This window comes from Lycorma delicatula, chromosome 6 (assembly GCF_047948215.1).
Source record: "Lycorma delicatula isolate Av1 chromosome 6, ASM4794821v1, whole genome shotgun sequence".
Classification (NCBI taxonomy): Eukaryota; Metazoa; Arthropoda; class Insecta; order Hemiptera; family Fulgoridae; genus Lycorma; species Lycorma delicatula.
In genome coordinates, this window is record NC_134460.1 from 130,477,657 (window position 1) to 130,485,219 (window position 7,563).

Sequence of the window (7,563 nt, forward strand, 5' to 3'; positions counted from 1 at the left end):
ATTGATTATATCATTTCATTTACCTTATCTTTCTTGTTAAAATATGAATGAAATTTAAATGAAATATGATAGGAAGGAAAAAAAACACAAATTTTATTATTTTTTTTATATCTTCAATTAATTAATATCCAAAGATAGAAAGAAATCAAATTATTCATTTTCCATTAATAATTTATAATAAAAAGAACTTATTATAGAAGAATGCTTTAAATTTGCAAAATTCTTTGATTATAGTCTATCGTTCCTATATTAATCTTCTATTGATAGTCTATTGATTCTATAGACTAACATTTTTCATTGAATCCATAAATCTTTTGAATTTCTTGCGGTTTCTAAAACAAACAGATGTATTCAATCAATACTTAATGTAATGTATGTTTAATCAGGATATACCTAATGAGATGCAATAGATAAGACACTTCATGAAAGGACATTTTGTATGGGATATCATTGGTCCCCAAAACTAAGCAGGCACATACAGATGATGAGTAGCACACTGTTGCATTATACTTCTTAGTATCAGTTGTTGCGTAACTTGTCCTTCATAATGAGTGTCTCACTAATGCACACAAACAATCCCTTAAATACTAGTATTATTTTATTTTAAAGCTAAATATAAACACAAACTTGACTTTAAGTTAGTGCTAGACTGAGTAAGTTTGTTATTACTAGCTGATTTTATTTTGATGTAGGCGTTTAAAGGACAAAATGATATGAATATTTACTTTCATTCTGGTTTTTTGAAACAATTTAATTTTGTTAAGGTTATTTATAATTAACATCACTGATTATTCTCCTTTTTCTTGTATTATATATATTAACACATCCAGCAGTGAACACTTACAGATGCATAGTCTATGCATACATGCAACCTGCTGACTACGCACATATGCATGGTAATACAGCCTCTTTTCTATCTCTATTGGTGGAGATCAGCATGTTACTATTCACTCGGTATCATTTGTTAGCGCATAAGAAACATTTATAATTTGTTACTATGCAGTTAGTTTGTAATGAGACTGAACTGCTTTTTTGGAGAAATTTTTAATTTGCCTGAAATTTTATCACTTTTGAAAGCGAATAAATTTATAATAAATACATTTATTTTATAAATTATTTATATTTCAGTTATTATTGATCAGATAATTCTATGTTACTTTTATTTTATAGTTATATATTGATACTATTACTTTCATTTTAAATTAATATTTTTAATGATTACTTGTATCATTTATAATAAAATTGTATAAGTATTTTTAATTTTTTTTATTATTTTTTTAAATAAAAAGTTAAAATATACAATGTATTATTTCATTATGTATTTAAAATATAAATAATATAGTTACTTTACTTGTTTTTCAGATACATTCTAAAACATTCAGAGGAATTTATTTAAAAACTAATTTTCCGGTAGTAAAAAAGTCAGTTGATAGGTGAAATCATATGAAAGTAAACTAAATTATTCTAACTGGTACAAAAGTAAAATAGAAAATTCTAAATCAATTATTGATAAATGGAATAACTTGATTACACGTAAATTTAACAGAGAATTTTTATCAGTAATAACCATAAAATTAGGTCTTTCTTTTTTCATAAAATAAAGAAATAAATTATTTTTATCTAATTAAAAGACTAGAAAATTAGTCAACATAAATTACCAGCATGAACAAGTAAGAAATTTACAAATCAATCACATTCAAGTGAGTGTACAGCATGGATAGTATAAATCCAGTGTGGTGCACATGGATAGCTTTAGTGTGTGGTGCACATGGAAGATGAAACTTTATATATTCCTAGACGTATACAATAACTTTTACATTCCTATATGTATATAAATGTTAATAACTAGTATACTTACGCGAGTTTAAAACAAAAAAATAACTCAACAAGGGTTAACACATAGATGAAAAGCAAGCAGTGAATGTGTTAAGAATAATCCCGTCTATTCAGCCACAATGTTTTTCACAAACATTTAAACACGATCATGAGAGGTTAAAATTAAAATAATTAAACGCATACTACAATAACAATTATAAATAACAACAAATACATAAATAAAAGTAATATATAATCGACTAAATTATGTATAAACTCAGGACTACATATAATTTAGATAAATATTTTCTCAATCTTATAACAATCAATTAAAAGTATTTTCATCCAGGAGATCCCAGAAATAAGATTTCTGTTGAACACAAGGCTATTTTAGTAATAAGCCACATAAGTGTGAGTTTAGTACTAAAACTTTTAAAATAAACAAATGCTTTATAACAGCTTATTGCAAAGTTTATCATCCTGTAATTAAATAATTTCAAATAACTAAAAATCAGGTGATGAAAGTCTAGCCAATTTTGCAAATTAAAAGTATGGATTTAGTGTTCTTTTACTCACTCTCAATAAGAAAAACTTACAAGTATTCAGTTTAAAAATTCATAATACAGAACTTCATAATGTAATACTAGCAGAATACCAATAATCCCAAAAACAACTTTAATGAATCCTTTGTAGACAAAAGTCTATAATGATGGTATATAACAGCAGCACTCCTGCTAAAAATTCAATCATCAGATAGGAATGCACTAAACAATTTTTATGTAAACATTTCATTACATAAAAATTTCATTGTTATAATGTATGGTTTTAATTTTGCTACCTGCTTTAAGAAAAAACATACAAATTATAATGAAATATCAAATATTTAATGAAAGTCTAATTTAATGAAATATCTAATTTAGAGATAAGTCTTTAGAACCCAGATCAAACTGTGTTAACAAAACTTATCACCCAGCACATTCCTACCTCATTAATATCCTTTTTTTTAAATTTAAAAAAATAAATTTGACCTACTTTGTTAGGCCATAAGACGTCTTTTTGTTTAGACTTCGGAACCACCATAAGGTATCTACATCAAAGGATGACTGAAGGTATGTATGAATGTAAATGAAGTGTAGTCTTATACAGTCTCAGGTCGACCACTCCTGAGATGTGTGATTAATTGAAATCCAACCACCAAAGAACACTGGTATCCATGAACTAGTAAATAAACTGCTAATTTACATTCATGGCCAAGCTGCTTTGGCCATGAATGTAAATTTATGGCCAAAGCATAAATTTACATTTATGCTTTGGCATAATATAATACCATTCCAATTGTACTCAATCTATTTGAGTACAAGCTCAAATAGATTGAGATATATTACAACTCAATTGGAATGGTATTATCACCCCAATCTTGTTAAAACTGATATTAAAAATATTTTTTTTTATAATATGCTGAAAGAAGATGTACAATACTTACCATATCAGTAAACTGGTTTATACCCTCTAGAAATGGTTCTTGTCCTAATCTATATAAAGCATTATGATACTTCATGGATTCAACCTTTTCTTGAAATCTTAGATAACGAACGAAATCTATTCTTTCATCAGGATAATATTTATTAAATGCTATCTGAAATTCAACAAATCATAAAACAATCAACACTAACCATACATAAAACCTAATTTAACCAAATATTTCCAAAATCACACTCACACCTTAGAATAGTAATAGTAAGAAACATTTTAACCAATTATATCCAGTTACTAAACATAACTGCAATTAAACTGCAAGAACAATACAATTCTGTAATTGTTAAAAACTTAATTTAAAAAAAAGTAATTAAATTATAAACAAAATTTTGTTAGCTGTAGGAGACTAAAAAATCATTTTTATCTTGTTTTATTTTTGTCATAACCAGTCTGTTGTTTAAAATGTTAAGAGTCAAAAAAATTTGTTGAACATTAATTTATTATGTATGTGATATAAATATACAATACGTATTTTTATTTAAATGTAAATTCTTTATTTAATCAGATGTAATACTACTGAACATGGATGAAAAATGAAAAAAAATAATAATCTGTTCTTGATTTGAAGAAAATAATCCTATTTTTTTTTTAAACCAATTGAAAATCAATCAAATTTTAGAACTTTGATTTCTATTTAAAATAAAACAAACTTGATAGAAAAATACTTAATAAAATCAAAAAATATTTTTAATATTGCAGAAATATTGTTATTTAAAAAATTATGATAATATAAATGTGACAATTCAAAATTGCAATTACATACATTTTGAGGACAAGGAGTTCTTACCTATTTTAGTCTAATCTGGTGACTTAAGGTATATCTCATACGTCCTCTCATTGGTTTTATAAAAACATTTATCCTTTTACCTAAAGTTTTCACTGGTCTTAAATTTATTTTTTTTATATATTTTTTTTAATAATCTATTTTATTTCATTTATTAAATGCCAAAAAGTTTTTAATACAAATACAGAGAATACAATAACATATGAAAGGAAATATACTCATATTTATATATAAATATTTAAACATATACTAAAGTAAATATAAATAACATAATTATATTGATAATTGGCACCAACCAGCAGAAGGACAAAACAGCCCTTGTTCGCTGGTGGTAGTAATCAGTTATTATATTTTTCGTTAATACTGTATATTACGCTAATACAATAAGATATGTAGACGATATACTCGTCATGTACAATCCAGTTATAAATAATCAACATTTAATCATTTTGAATAAACTCAACAATTATAATGATAATTTAAAATTTACATATGAAATGGAAGAAATCAGAAAAATATACTTTTTAGATACTGAAATTGAAATAAAAACATTAAAAGAACAACTTGTTATAGAAAACCCACAATGAATAGCACCACAATACGTGTATATTCTAATCATCCATGGTCACAAAATTGGTACATATAAAAACCTGATTTTTAAGGCTTTACAATATACAAAACACTGAAAACAAACTCAAGAAGGAAATAGATACAATAAAATAAATAGCAGTATTTTATGGTTTTCATGTTGAAATTAGAGTAAAGATATTTAAAAAAAAATTAAATACCATAATAATTTTACAAAATTACAAGAAAATAACAAAGAGGTTATTAACAATTTTTTCTTACAATACAAATATACAAATAAAGTAATAGAAAAAATTATTGATGTTTATGATAAAAAATAAATACAGAAGAAAGCTTACAAACCAAATAACCATATTATAAAATATTTAATAAATAATAATATTAATAATAAAGATGGAGAAATTTTAAGTGGAATATACAACATTAAATGTAATGAATGTAATAAAATCTATATTTGTAAAATTAACAGATCCTTTAAAAGAAAATTCTCAGAACATTATAACGCCTACAAAACAAGAAAAGAGGTGTATCTAACACGGCTGTCTGCTACAATATAAACATAATATCATTGATTATAAAGATAATTTAGAAATTTTAAAAATTTGTAACAATAAAAAAATGAATGTACTTGAAAAATATTGCATATAAATTTAAAGAAAAACATAAAATTATTAATCAACAGATAGTTATTTAAAAATGACACTTTAATTAAAGACATAGCAAGTTGACAACAATATTTACAAACAGTTACATGACATTTTAAATCTACACAGTTCCAGTTGATAGTAACATTATGTTACTCCAGTTTTTGATTGCTTCCGACCTCTATGGCGCGAGTGGTAGCATTTCGGCCTTTCATCTGGAGGTCCTGGGTTCGAATCCGAGTCAGGCATGACATTTTCACATGCTACAAAAATTATCATTCACGTCATCTTCTGAAATAAAATACCTAACAGTGGTCCCAAAGATTAAACCAAAAAAAAAGAAAAAAAAATTTATAATTGCTAGATTTTACATCTTCATTTAAGTTTTTAATATAATTATAGAATTATGTACCAACTGATGATGCAGGATTCCACAAAAGTTAACTATTTGTAGTTTATTAGTTTTTTCTATAACTGTATATGGTGTTTGTTTTTACAATTATTATTTTGAGATACTATATACTGCATACTATAACTATAGACCATTAAGGAGAAATAATGATAGCTATCCAGGTTAATAACATTAAAGTTATGATTTAAGTTAATTTAATAATTATCAATAAGTAGGATAATTAGGCTGTAGAATATTAAATAGAGAGTTTTAAGCTACTAATTTCAAAAAAAATTTTCAATTATCCATTTTCTTTGATTCATGTTAAGATAAACTATTTTATCACTTCTCTCCTAAATAAGGTGGGAAGGGATCATATTTGTAAGCTTGGTGTTGATATATCTTATTTGCTTGCAAACAGTGGTTATATTAGAAAATTCCATCTTATACTTCTTCAGGCTGCTATTTCTAAAGTTACAAGGATCATTCTGGATCTCCACCTCGAAACTGTTCCTATATCTATAAATATTTCCTTTTATTCAAAAAATAATCTAGTAATTTTTTCAATATTTATTTTGGGACTATTCTTGGCATTTAATTATTCTTTCTTAAAATTTGAACACATATTAATTCAATTTGTTTGAACCAATTTCTTTGCTACAAGTTTTATCTTCACTCATATTTAAATGACACCATACCACAACTAAATTGAATTCTTTACTGTACCAGCTCCATTTTCTTTTACTAGATATTTGGTTTTACAATCTCTGTCTTAGCAAAATGTAGTTTAAAGTTTACCATACATCTTGGTCTCACCCATGTGTACCTTCTTTCATTTTTTTGAATGAATCACAGAAAAAAATTATAATTGTTAGTAGTTGTAATAAGTACTGCAATACAGAATATTACTGCCATGAGATTTAGCTTCGCAGTAAAATATTTATGTTCTTTTTACATTATATTATTAAGTCCTATTCTTTTTAACTCTAATTTTATCATTTAGAATTATCTAGCTTAGCACATTTATTAACAAGTATTCATGCTTTTATATTTTCTAATTGCTCTCTTGAATACTTCCCCCGCAAAGAGATCCAGTTTCAGAACTACTTTACTTTTGAATCAATTTACTCAAGAGCTTAATTCAATAATAAATTACAAAGAAAAAAATTTTCTTTAAAATTACAGTGGCAGTTTTATATTCCTTTTAGTCGCAGTATTAAAGCAAGTATATGAGTTTTATACCACTGAAATTGCTGCTATTCCTTTTTGAACTCTTTACAGAGACACTTGTCATGGTAGTACTTAAGGTATGGGTAATGTGGTTTCCATACACGCTCCAAGACACACAAGCTCCCTCATCAATGAATGACAAGAACACATGTTTTCTAGAAGGAGAATAAATAAATAGACAAATAAATAAATGAATAGAATAAATAATCATTCTTACAAAATAAATCAATTACTACTTATTTAGTTACTTTTTATTTATGATAAAGGCTGCTTTTTCAGCTGTAAAGTTGTTAAGCATTGAGTATAATTGTTAGAATACTCAATTTATTTATCATTATAAAATATAACATTATGCGTAGGCACAGATTGCTAAAATACAAAATAAAATTAGCCTACCTATCCAGCATTTCAACACACAACTCACAATAATGTCAAAGATAAATGAATGCTGAAGATAAATGAAAATATTACTAAAGTAGGACAGAATACAAACAAAAGTTGATATATTCTGATACATACAAGTGAAAATTATTATTCTTATTGCTAAAAAAAATTAAAATAACGGATTGTTCTTA

At 25.3% G+C, this 7,563-nt stretch overlaps 1 long non-coding RNA gene across 1 annotated transcript; it reads right to left on the minus strand.

Moving 5' to 3' along the window:
* Positions 1-204: 204 nt before the first annotated feature.
* LOC142327106 (uncharacterized) lies at positions 205-7,072 on the minus strand. Its single transcript, XR_012756916.1, has 3 exons — positions 7,001-7,072; positions 3,299-3,451; positions 205-332 (listed from the first exon to the last, which is right to left on the minus strand). It is a non-coding gene; the product is annotated as an uncharacterized LOC142327106 (long non-coding RNA).
* Positions 7,073-7,563: the final 491 nt, after the last annotated feature.